Genomic DNA, 13,364 nt, shown 5'->3' on the forward strand with positions numbered 1-13,364 from the left:
CACTCCTCCAGTGCCAGCTTAATGGCCAACAATTCTCGGTCTCCTATAGAATAATTGCACTCAGAAGAGGAGAAGAGTTTGGAGAAGAAGCCGCAGGTTACCATTCTTCCGGAAGACGACTTTTGGGTAAGTACCGCTCCGGAGGAGGAAGCGTCGACTTCTAGGAAGAATGGTTTGTTGCCGTCCAGACGATGCAGCACCGGGGCGGAGGAAAAAGCTTGTTTTAAGGAAAGGAAGGCCTCTTTTGCTTCGGGCGGCCATTATCTGGGATTAGCGCCCTTACGGGTGAGCGCTGAGATAGGGGCAGTCCGGGAAGAGAAGTGCAGAATGAAGAGGCGGTAGTAGTTGGCAAAGCCCAGGAACCGCTGAATAGCCTTCAACCCCTCTGGTTGGGGCCACTTCTGGATGGCAGACAGATTCTCAGGATCCATTCGTAGGCCGGTCTGATAGATTATGTAGCCCAGAAACGGAAGCGAGGTCTGCTCAAAGAGGCACTTCTCATATTTAGCGTAGAGGTGGTTCTGCCTGAGCCTGAGCAGGACCTGACGAACGTCCCTCCGGTGAGTGAGAAGATCTGGAGAGAAGACCAAGATGTCGTCCAGGTACACCACCACGCAGGAGTAGAGAAGGTCACGGAAGATGTCATTCACCAACTCTTGAAAGACGGCGGGAGCGTTACAGAGACCGAAGGGCATTACAAGGTATTCATAGTGGCCGTCCCGGGTGTTGAATGCCGTCTTCCATTCATCCCCCTGACGGATACGGACCAGATTATACGCCCCACGGAGGTCCAGCTTGGTGAAGATTCTAGCCCCCCTCAGACGGTCAAATAATTCAGGAATGAGCGGAAGGGGGTATTTTTCACTGTGATCTGGTTAAGGCCTCTATAGTCTATACAGGGACGGAGTGAGCCGTCCTTCTTTTTGACGAAGAAGAAGCCTGCTCCCGCCGGGGAGGTAGATTTCCGGATAAATCCCCGGGCCAGATTCTCCTCAATATATTCAGACATGGACCGGGTCTCAGCAGCGGACAAAGGGTAAATACGCCCACGGGGAGGAGTAGCACCGGGCATCAGGTCGATTGGGCAGTCGTATGGTCTATGAGGGGGTAATGTCTCTGCCTCTCTTTTATTAAAGACGTCCGCAAAAGACCAATAGGGAACCGGTAGGCCGGGTAGATTGGCTGGGGTAGGAGAAGGACGAGCAGGATGAACGGGAACTAAACAAGTCTTATGGCAGTCCTGTCCCCAGCGAAGAACTTCTCCGGTCTGCCAATCATGCACGGGTGCATGTCTCTGGAGCCAAGGTAGGCCTAGCAAGAGGGCGTGAGAGAGTCCAGGCAGAACATGGAAGAAGATGCTCTCAGAGTGCAGCATTCCCACCTGCAGAGTTATGGATTCAGTGAGGAGTTGGATGGGATGTGGTAAGAGGCCCCCATCCACGGCGGCGACAGATAAGAGTACAGCCAGAGGTTTGGTGGGAATGCGGTATTTCTCTACCAGGGACTGAGAAATTAGATTTCCGGCAGCTCCAGAGTCAAGCTGAGCCAGTTCAAAATAACGGTTCTCCCCGCAGATGATAGAGACTGACAGCATTAGAGATGGAGAGGGCTTACTTCTGTCTAGGGTGACCTCTCTGAGCGATCCTAGACACAGGCGTTTCCCGACCTCTCCGGGCAGGAACGGATCCGGTGCTCTTTACTGCCACAGTAGAAGCAGCTCCCCTCGGCACGGCATAATTCTTGACGGGTCTTGACCATCTTGGTCTGGTCGACCTGCATAGGCTCGGGTGAGTGCGCCGGGGGAGTAACGGAGGAAGTGACGGGTCTCTGGAAGGTAGGGGCAAGGCGTGGAAACCTCCTCTCTCGGGTGGCCTCTTTGGTGCGCTCCTGGAACCGGATGTCAATCCGGGTGGCAAGTGTAATTAAGTCGTCGAGAGTGGTAGGAATGTCCCGACCGGCGAGTTCATCTTTAATATGGCCGGACAGACCCTCCCAGAAGACGGACACCAGGGCGTCGTTATCCCAGGCAAGCTCCGAAGCAAGGGTACGGAACCGTATGGCATATTGGCCCACGGTGAGACTTCCTTGGCGGAGGCGTAGCGGAGATGAGGCGGATGAGGTCCTCCGTACAGGTTCGTTGAAGACCTTCCGGAAAGCCGTGAGAAAGGCTGGCAGGTTGGACACCAGAGGGTCTCCTCTCTCCCATAGAGGATTTAGCCAAGCCAGCGCCTCCCCTGTGAGATGGGACATGATGAAGGCTACTTTCGCTCGGTCGGTGGAAAACTGGTGTGCCAAGTGCAGAGTGCACAGGTTAATGAAGCCCCGTGCCTGACCAGGATCTCCGCCAAAACGAGGCGGGGCGGTGAGGCGGGGACCGGGAAGAGATGCCATGGAATTGATGGGCAGCGACGCTGCCGGGGTAGGAGTTGTGCGACTGGAAGCAGGTCCCGAAGAGGTAGTCAGTGTGTCCAGGTGGGAGTTAACACTACGCAGGTGGCTCAGGATAGACTCCTATTGGGACCTCTGACGGGAAAATTCATGACATAGGTCCGAGAGCGAGGGAGCTTGGGTGCCACCGGGTTCCATGGTCCGAGCAAACTGTAACGGGTCTGGGAGGTGGAACCTCAGAGCAACTATACAAAGGGCAGTCCTTGTAAGGAAGCGGGTGGCTCCCAGGGAAGGCGGGCAGGTAGTCACAGCAAGTGACAGGGACAGTCTCTTGACAAGCGGATGGTCACGGCAATTGACAGCAGGGAAAGAGTCTCTAGATAGGCTAGGAGGCAGGTAGCAGGTGAGCGCTCCCAGGTGAGCGGGCAAGAGTCTCTGGACAGGCAGGTGGTCACGGCAAGTGACGGCAGAGCCTCCAGGTAGGCTAGCAGGCAGGTAGCAGGTGAACGCTCCCAGGTGAGCGGGCAAGAGTCTCTGGACAGGCAGGTGGTCACGGCAAGTGACGACAGAGCCTCCAGGTAGGCTAGCAGGCAGGTAGCAGGTGAGCGGGCAGACAGATCCATAGACAGACTGACAGGTGTTGGAAGGCAGACTGCAGGAATGCAAGCAGATAGACAGGAATCAGGTAGGTATCAAGCAGAGATCTGGCAGGTATCTGGTAACGGGACCTGAGGGCTGAAGCAGAGTTGAAAGGCTTTGCAACAACATTGCTCGGGCACCTCCATTTTGGAGGAGGTGCCTTATATATGGTGAGGTCCTCCGGCCATTGGCCGGGGACTCCTTAGGACAGCGCGCGCGGCCCCTTTAAGAGAGGGGGAGCGCGCGCGCCCTAAGCACAGAGGCCGGGAAGCAGCGCGCGCTGCCAGCAGAGCGGGAGGAAGCTGCCGGGCACGGAGCGGAGAGGTGAGGGGAACGGCGTCCTACAATGGCTATAAGATATTTTCAAACCATTGTGTTTTCGTTACATTTTACAGAGTGTATCCCAACAGCATTATGCACACTAACATTCAATGTGACCTCTTGTCAGAATACAGGTTGTTGTAATCAGAAAAACAATATCTGCAGGTGCAGAGTAATACATAAAAGACAAAAAATGCTTGGCTGGAGTCATACAATGTGTCAGATGTGGCTCACTGCACTCAGGCAGCATTTCAAGATAGATCATCAAAAATATATTTTAGTGTTGTGAAAGGTTTCCATTAACAGAACTCTATGAAGAGTGCCAAAGAGGTTTTTAAGCGCACGGTCGAGCCTGTTGAATCTTGGGTTCAGTGGTGAACCAAGATATCCAAAGTATTAGATATACACAGTCAATAAAAGGGGTTGTCTAGTGATAAGTTGATAGATAGAGCGCCAACGGCCAGGTCCCATAGTGAATAAGAAAATGGGGAACTTTTATCCTCATTGGATTACAACGGTAGTGCATTAAGCTCAACCCCTGCTTCATGCATTCCCTTATGGGGCTACAGAGTGCAGTACTTGGCCTTTTTCGCAACCCCATGAAGAATGATGTGATGGTCGGTATGACCTGCTGCCCCATTCTGTAATGTGGGATACAAATTTCATATTCTTCTGATCAATTCGGGTCCCAGCGTTTGGACCTCCGCCGATCGCTTGTTTTCATTGGACAATCCCTTTAATTTCAAATGAAAGCAAGAAAGGCTTATTTTTCTGAAGACAAGCAAAACATTTAATATAAACTCAGTTAAAGGGGTATAGTTGTGCTCAAAAGTTTACATACTCCAACAGAATTTTTGCTTTCTTGGCCTTGTTTCAGAAAATATGAATGATAAAAAACTTTTTCTCCACTCATGGCTATTGGTCGGGTGAAGCCATTTATTGTCAAACTACTGTGTTTTCTCTTTTTAAATCTGAAGGGGTATTCCCATCTCCAAGATTCTATCCCAATATGTAGTAGGTGTAATAATATTAGCAAATACCTACAATTAGAAATGTATAGTTTTTCTGATGTGCTATGTCTCTTTCCTCATATGCAGGCATTGCAGGACCTTAGGTATCCATGGTTACGACCACTAGCAGTCACTATATCAGTGGTCGTAATCATGGATACCAATGGTCCTGCAATGCCTGCACATGACGACACCACCACCAGGGAAACCAAAAGAATTGTCAACGGACATATGGGAAACAGTTGTTAAACTGTATAACACAGGAAAGGGATACAAAAAGATATCCAAGGAATTGATGATGCCAGTCAGCAGCGTTCAAACTGCGATTAACAAATGGAAAAATCAGGGGCTCTGTAAAAACCAAACCACGGTCAGGTAGACCAAAAAACGTTTCAGCCACAACTGCCAGGAAAATTGTTTGGGATGCAAAGAAAACCCCACGAATAACATCAGCTGAAATTCAGGACTCTCTGAAAACTAGTGGTGTGGCTGTTTCAAGATGCACAATAAGGAGGCACTTGAAGAAAAATGGGCTGCACGGTCGAGTCGCCAGAAGAAAGCCATTACTGAACAAATGCCACAAAGTATCTCACCTACAATACGCCAAACAGCACAGAGACAAGCCTCAAAACATCTGGAACAAGGTAATTTGGAGTGATAAGACCAAAATTGAACTTTTTGGCCACAACCATAACTGGAGGCAAATTTGTACTCATCAGCCCAGAAGCTGCGCATGGGACCTACTTGTAAGTTCTAACATGACAACGATCCAAAACACAAGGCCAAGTAGACCTGTCACTGGATACAGCAGAACAAAGTGAAGGTTCTGGAGTGGCCATCTCAGTCTGCTGACCTCAATATCATTGAGCCACTCTGGGGAGATCTCAAGCGCTCAGTTCATGCTAGACAGCCCAGGAATTTACAGGAACTGGAGGCTTTTTGCCAAGAAGAATGGGCAGCTTTACCATCTGAGAAAATAAACAACCTCATCCACAACTACCAGAAAAGACTTCAAGCTGTCATTGATGTTAGAGGGAGCAATACACGGTATTAAGAACTGGGGTATGTGAACTTTTGATTAGGGTCATTTGGATGATTTTGGTTGTCATTAAGATTTAAAAAGAGAAAACACAGTAGTTTGACAATAAATGGCTTCACCCAACCAATAGCCATGAGTGGAGAAAGTTTTTTTTGTTATAATTCATATTCTCTGAAACAAGGCCAAGAAAGGAAAAATTCTGCTTATATGTAAACTTTTGAGCACGTGTATATGTGATTATTAATATAATATAATCACTTTCGGGGCTGTTCTCTGCCGGGTTATCTCCTAACAGTGCGCGCTCTTGCCGACTCGTCACTTCTCAGAGTCTGTGAAAGAGCGAACTGTCACTGTGCACCGAGAAGAATATTGCACAGTGACAAGATCCTAATGAGCATACGTCAGAATTTACAAAAGAGGCACTCCCATCAAACTTTTAGCCTCTTAATATATTGCAATCATATTATATAGCACTGTGTACTTACAATTGCTCATTTCGCCTTTCTACCCAGTTAATTCTGCTCTTTTCCATTAGGTCTATGACATCACATGATCAATAACTGACTAGCTGAATCCTTTAAAGTTCTATGTAGACACAGGGGGTAGCTTTTCCCTGCATGAGTCATTACTGGAAGAGTCCCTGGAAGGGGGAGGAGCAGAGCAGCTGTGTCAGGAGTTGAAGAGGGGGATGACTTTGTAATTTTTAAACAATTACAAATTGTGCAACTGTAAGTACACAGTGTGATATAATGTGAGGTCTGAAATAGATTAGGAGAATAAAAACTTTGATTGGATGAGTGCTTCTTTAAACAGGAATAGACCCAAACAGCACAGCAATGGGTTTTATTTTATAATTTATTTATTTTTTTCCCCACAGACCCAGACTTGAGTGGGCGAAATTACTCTGCAAACTGGATCAATAAAAGGAAGTCTTTTTATAGGAGAACAATAAAAATAAATAAAAATTATCTATCGAAAATGGGTGAGCTCTATTGGATAACACAAATAAAGCACGCACGAGAAACAGACCTCTGAGTGATGTCCCACACAAATAGCTCATGCAGTGCTTTAGTGCACCTGTGGAGGCGCTGCAGGGCAATAATCATTTTTCCCATAGTTCTGCCTGAGTCCTACATAACATGGCCCAATACCTAAAGCATATACTCAAATGAAACATTAGGATAAAGTAAAGTGAAATCCTAACAAGGAAGCTAATCCAATGCTGTAGTGTGGCCGGTGACATGTATAACCGAACTACCATAGGAAAAGTCTGGTAGACAGGATACAATTACTGCTGTCTGGCTCCAGAAAACAAATGTCTACTTGTCCAGCAAACAAGCATCCATGATGAGGAGAACCTTACAACGGACTTTTACTCCAGGCTTCTGTGGAATGCCGGACCCTCCGGGAGCCACAACTGCACAAGTCAGACAGTTAACTCTCTACACTCAGATGTTTCACAGCTGCAGAGAAATCCATGGACGCGATGGATGAATACATGTAAACATGCAACATTTAACAGAACCTGAATGATGATAAAGCAGTAATATATGAGAAAGTGGTGGCAAGTTTACAAGTACGTCAGTTAACCCTTTCGGGTCTGAAGACTTTTTTGCAGCAATCCAAGACAATATGGGATTTAAATGCTGCGCAATGGAGTCTCATTTATAAAATGACACCCTGATATCTGCAATCTACTGTCTTCATCCAGAGAATTCCATGTTTTTTCATAATATGTAAATGAGCTGTTAAGATCTATGGACAGGACACAAATCAGAATGAGAAACTGCCCCTTGGACTTATTTTAAACGAAAGTGAGCATGAGACATGTAATGACTGACAGTCTGCTCTCCTGATCTACATGTCTCACACTGGTAGTGCCCCTTTTCGTTTAAAATAAGCTCTGGAGGCAGATTCTCAGGCAGACCTGTGTTCGGCTCATAGATTTTAACAGCTCGTTTACACATTAAGAAAAATGAGAATTTCTCTATTTTCAAACATCAGATCGCAGCTATCAATTTATTCGACTTTCTATGATCTGCATGCCCATATAGACGGCTTAGGAGGGTTGATCTTCCTGATTGATTCCCTTTAATGCACAATAGTGACTGACGGCATGAAAATGATAATTCCTTACCAGTAATTGGATTTTCCAGACCCAGGACAGCACCATGGAGAGTGGATCTACCCCCAAAGGAAAGGAAACCTACAGCTTTAAAAGGCGGAGCCTCTCTATACACTTCAGTGATTTACGGAGCATGAGAAGTACCCAGTTTAGTTAGTTTAATAACCACATAAATATATACGTTTGGCAATATAAATATACTCTTGTATGTTTCCCTATATAGTTTTTTTTTTTCTTGCGACATCCTGTGAGTCAAACGTGTAACACTCCACCACAGAAAAAGTAAGAAGGGAGGGAAAAATAAAGGGTGCTGTCGTGGGTCAGGAAAATCCGATTACCGGTAAATAATTTCATTTGAGTGCGCCACACAACGTGACCGGCCGGAACGCTGAACATTGAGAGCACAGAGGATCTACTTGTACAGGTTTGATTATTGGCTTTTATACTTCACCTTGGGCATATTAGCGCATATAACTCCTTTCAATTATTTTTCATTTCCCCACGACAGCACCGTGGAGAGATTACAGAGGAATCCCTTATGGAGGGACCACTGCTTGCAGGACTTTCTTCCCAAAAGAAAGATCGTTAGAACCCAAGTGCAACCTATAGTGCCTAAGAAATACTTTTAGTCTCCCAGATTTCTTGGGAAGCCCTGATTTAAAAAAAAAAAAAAAAAAAAAAAAAAAAAAAAAAAAAAAAAAACACACAACACAAAACACTTTAACCTCTACGGAGTTATTTCCTCTGTTCCTGGACCCCTTCCATTTCAGGTTCCTTTGTCTCGGGGACATGACTTGTCTGTTCTTTCTTGATGGTCAAAAGGGTTTTTGAAACTTCGGAATGCCGGTTAGTGGGAACCCCTTTGAGTCTGGTCTCACATACGTATAGATTCACATTTCTGTCACCTGTATCTGTATGTCCCATATTAGAGGTTTGCTTGCTTTGAAATACGCTTTTATTAAATTAGTTTTGACAATCTTCCCATCCGGGGGATGCGAAGAAATCCCTGCCTATTAACTTAATTTCCATATTCTCTCCCTCCCCGGATCCCGCTCCTGCGCAATCTACCTTGTACTTGTGCGCAGGCGCCGGGAAGGCAGATTGACTCACCGGCGCCTGCGCACAAGTTTCCTGCTTCACAAGGCTACACAGACAGCAGGGATTACTGCGCCTTCTGTACAAGGTAGATTGCTCAGGCGCGGGATCCGGCCGGGAACTGCACGTCACAGGGCCCTGTGACGTGCAGGGGAGGGAATATGGAAATTAAGTTAATAGGCAGGGATTTCTTTGCATCCCCCGGACACGAAGCTTGTCAAAACTAATTTAACAAAAACGTATTTCAAAGCAAGCTGACCTCTAATATGGGCTATACAGGTATGTATAGATTCACATTTCCATCACCTGTATGCCCATATTAGAGGTCTGAAAAGTCCCAGGGTGTGACAGATTCCCTTTAAAGGGAATGCAAAGAAATGCCCACCTATCTGCCCAATTTAAATATTCCCAGGGCCCTGTGACGTGCAGTCTAGGGCTGCACAGCACGAGCATGTGCAATGCGCTTAAGGCGCTTTTTTTTTCTTCCTGCTCTATTTTACTGCTGTGCTCTAGTGCGCAGGTGCCGGGAGTCACTGTGACTTCCGCTCCAGTGACCTCCGGCATGCACAACAATGAGGTTTGGTCCCCACTTCCTCCCAGCATCCTGCTATCCAGGAGGAAGTGCGGCACCCCCGACGATCAGCTGTTTTCGGTGCCGGTCACAAGTCCTTACCTGTGGTGCTTGGCCGTCCATCTGTAGTGGCCGCCATGGGGTACTGCACATTCACCTCCCATTCAATAGAATGGGAGGCAGATGTGCAGTAACAAGCGCCGGCAACTGCAACTTGACGGCCAAGCACGGCAGGTAAGCACTTCCAGCTGGCAGCCGCCACCGATAATAGCCAATCGGCAGGGGTGCCGCGTGCGGGACCCTGGACGATCATACATTGATGCCCTATCCTATGGATAGGGCATCAATGTGAAAGTAGTGGATAACCCCTTTATAGAATTAGGTGAGGCTTGAAGTTGGCACAAATTTTACTCCAGTCAGGGAAAAAGTATACCATTACTCACCATGAATTTGACAAGTGGCAGTCAACAAGCTCTGTCCCAGCTCCATCTAATTTGTAAGAGCTGGTCAAAAATGTTGGTAAAGTTTTGCGCAGCCTCAAGTGGCGCACAAAATTTGGCAACTTTTCAAAGCTTTTGATGACAGAACGCTGTTGTAAAAGCTTAGATTATTCGGGGGACAAAATGTTCATCTGCAGAACCACAAAGGTCTGCAAACAAATCTCAGGTCTTTGGTCAGTCGAATGGCTCATATGCATGTTAGATAGCCGTCAGTTAAATGATTATTTGGCCAACAGCTCTCTCTCGGTCTTGGAGACAGAGCTGCCTGACCACGACAGGTCTTATTTCTGCACAGAACAGAATCAGCGATGAAACTCAACAGGTCTGATCATTCTCTTACCCATCATCTGTGCGGGGAGATTCGACACCCCCCCTTCACTCCCCCCATACAGATTAGATGGTTGGCCAATCCTACTGAAATCTGCGGGTCTGGATAACTTATCCAAAGTGTATGGTGTGGACTTAACGCAAGTGATAAGCTGCTGTCAGGAGGCTCTGGTAGTGTCTTTTTCTCCCTTATTTCGGTCACATTTGTTAGATTTAGTTGCCTGCATATTGAAGTGTGTTGATCTCATCTACATTACTATGTATACAAGTTTTATTAAAATTTTCCTTCAAATAAGCATCTTCCAGGCTTGCTCCACATCAGAGACGTAAAATTGGAAGTACTCAGCAAAATGCTCTTAAAGCTCCACCATCACTACTCAATGACGCACATGTATTAGGAACAAACCCACAAAATTGCAACATACTATCTAAGAAACGGTCCTCAAATCTTCCTTGAAATCTGCCATATGGATCCTGACGGGGAGGGAGAGGATGAGGAGGTGCACTAGACGCGAGGAGTGTGGCAGCTAGTCAGCCACCTCAGCACTGAACATCTGGAACATCACTTCCACATCCATTTAAACAGAAATATCCCAGCAATCTCCAAAGAAATAATTATCAATGTAGAAAAAGAATTTGGAACCGTTTTTTTTTTTTTTTTACTATTTAGTTTCAATTTAAAAATTAAATTAGGTATTTACTTTGATTTATTGAGAGGATGCAATTAACTAAATATATAGAAAGCATTAATCCCTCCCCACCACTCACCATACATCATACCCTGGGTGACCATTACTGGAATGACACAAGTCACGTACTCATGGGGAGTCAGTTTTATCCCACCCCTCGGTGGTGGGGGTGGTCACTGAAGATTTGGAATATGATGCAGCTTACGTTTTACAGATGTGCAGGTTTTAGAAAGCAGTCACTTCTGCCAAAAATTATATAACGGAGACAAGTCAATAATTAAATGGAAAAAGACGCCGAAAATATATGTATAATGCAACCCATATTGAGTCAGGTGTCAGACTGAAGCGTGCAGTGTTCAAAGAAAAGCATTGTATAAAGGAAAGGTACAGCAGAATGTAAAACATAGTGTTAATACTTAGTGGGGCCCCTAGTGCGATAATGCAAACTCCGGGAATAAGAAATAAACAAGAGATTAAAGATAATAAATATAAAAGTCAGAATGACTTCCAACTGGCTACATGCAGGACTCCTACTGCAGAAATCTGGGACTTTCACCGAATAAGTGAATCATAAAACTGGATGTTAAAGTAAATAAAGTAGAAGCAGCAGGGAGGATGCTGGAGAAGGGTAGAAGGTGGAATGCTCTGCCACGTATATATCTATATATGCTCCCCTCCCCCCACTGGGGAATGTCATCCTGCACAGGCAGACCCCTTTTTCTGTAGTGCAATAGAGGAGTAGACTGCAGCAGCATTATACTGTAGCTGCTCCCGTCCAGCCTCCGCAAACTTCCCCCTTTTCCAAATAAGTCACCAGAGGAAAATGTAATGATTAGACTAGAAGTTTCTAGCAGGCAGCTGCTGTGGAAATCCCAAGGAATAAAACATCCAGCCTCGCCAGGGGTTAAAGGCTTGGCAAGCAAAAGGGAAAAGCAAAAGGGAAGCCTTATTTTATGATACATGGAAGTAAAACCAGAAAAAGAGACAACTTCTGCATTGTACAGCGACCAACTACTGCAAGAGTGCAATGAATGGGAGACTGCAAATAAGCCACTGGCATCTACTGGAGAGCTCGCTGCAATAATGGGGGCTCCAGCTCATAATAGATATAGGACGTGGTCGGAGAATGTAGGGGAGCGTTACCTAGTGACAGCGGGGAGGATGGACCGTACAACGTAGATTGCACATCTCTGACAGCTATACATCCAGGTATAGGGAGCATCACATTGTATGAGGGTCAAAGGAAGGCACTATATGAGGAAATTGGGACTATATAGGGAGTCCCCATATTGACAATGTTTTTTTTCTGTGTTGGGACTAAATGCACTGGGATAACACAGGGGCCTTCAGTGTTAGAACTGCTGGAGGGACCCCGCACTGGGACCATGAGCCATGTAGACACCAAGATGGAAAATGGGGTTTGACCAGTGAGGGGACACTGCTTGGGACTATATGATTGGATTGTGGGGGGGGGGGGGGGGGACCTGTGTAGATGAAGTGCAGCTCAAGTTACATCTAAGTGCAGCTTTCCCAACTTTTTTATTCCAAGGATATCCAGTATTTAATTGAGTAATATCTGGGCTGATGATCTAAGATCACACACTAATAATAAAAGCACTGTGATATCATCTCAGGCCCTGTTCACACCACACCTGGAGCCCAGTACAGCCCTGTGCCGCTGCATATTTCCACTATTAACTGCATTCACCTAATCTTGTAAGGAATCAGCTGTTTCACCCACAAAACCGCACAGAAGAGTATTTGCCACACAGTTTTGCAAGTAGCACAGCTGTTCCCCAGCATTTTATGCAGAAAAAAAACAGTGGAAAAAAACAGTGAAAATACCGCAGCAGCACAGGGGTGAAGTCATTTTCAGACAGTGTGAACACAGTCCAATGAGAAGGTTACTATTAGTTAGCAGGCTTGCCCTAATAGATTGACTGGCAGATGTCAGCCCAGCACTGGCTGCCTCCAATTTACAAACTTATTCAAAGTTCGCTCCATCTACCTGCAGAGTTGGGAGCAGAAGTTGGTGTGAGTGTGACCAGTGCCCCATAGTAAGTGCGGCTGTCCTCACCTCTGCCACTGCAGTGACCGCCGCCCCGCACTGTGTCTGTGAAGTGTCCGCTTCCTCCGGAGTGTCAGCCGCAGGCCCTGGCCCGTACTTATATGCTCCTGCCCCTCCACCCGCTCCGCAGCTTCTCCTGCTCCCCCCTCTCTCCGTTCTACGTGAGACTCCTCACACTGGCCCGCAGAACCAACGCAGGCGCAAAAATGCTGCACACCACGCATGCGTCAACTCATTAGTTCTCGAACTGTTCCGAGTATGTACGAAGCCGCTCGGCTCCCGGGCTCTGTCCATGAAGCCGCTCGGCTCCCGGGCTCTGTCCATAGCTGAGGCGTCAGAGTACACTGGATTTATAAAGAGAAAAAGTGGTCAGGAGCTGGAAATAACACCTAATCTAATGGTTTATATGGAGAATTGCACTGAATTTATACATAGGAGCCAAAGTAAAGACAGTAGTGCAAAGTGAAAGTGGAGTTGTTGCTCATAGCAACAATTCCTGCCATCATTTTTCCAGCACAATTTTCAAAAGTGTAAAAACAATCTGATTGGTTGCCATATTTACATATTGTGACAATATTTTTTAACTGATTAA

At 46.4% G+C, this 13,364-nt stretch overlaps 1 protein-coding gene across 5 annotated transcripts in view; it reads right to left on the minus strand.

Moving 5' to 3' along the window:
• Positions 1-12,994, minus strand: part of P4HA1 (prolyl 4-hydroxylase subunit alpha 1) — a 56,846-nt gene extending 43,852 nt beyond the window's left edge. For 3 of the 5 annotated variants that reach the window (XM_073685658.1, XM_073685660.1, XM_073685659.1), the window contains exon 1: positions 12,782-12,994. The gene's annotated coding sequence lies outside the window, so the exon portion shown is untranslated. Of the gene's footprint in view, positions 1-12,712 lie in introns of all 5 variants that reach the window. The other 2 variants (XM_073685662.1, XM_073685657.1) reach the window with 2 other exon arrangements.
• Positions 12,995-13,364: the final 370 nt, after the last annotated feature.

Source organism: Phyllobates terribilis, unplaced genomic scaffold (assembly GCF_046119375.1).
Source record: "Phyllobates terribilis strain yellow unplaced genomic scaffold, ASM4611937v1 Scaffold_5__5_contigs__length_657084704, whole genome shotgun sequence".
Lineage (NCBI taxonomy): Eukaryota > Metazoa > Chordata > Amphibia > Anura > Dendrobatidae > Phyllobates > Phyllobates terribilis.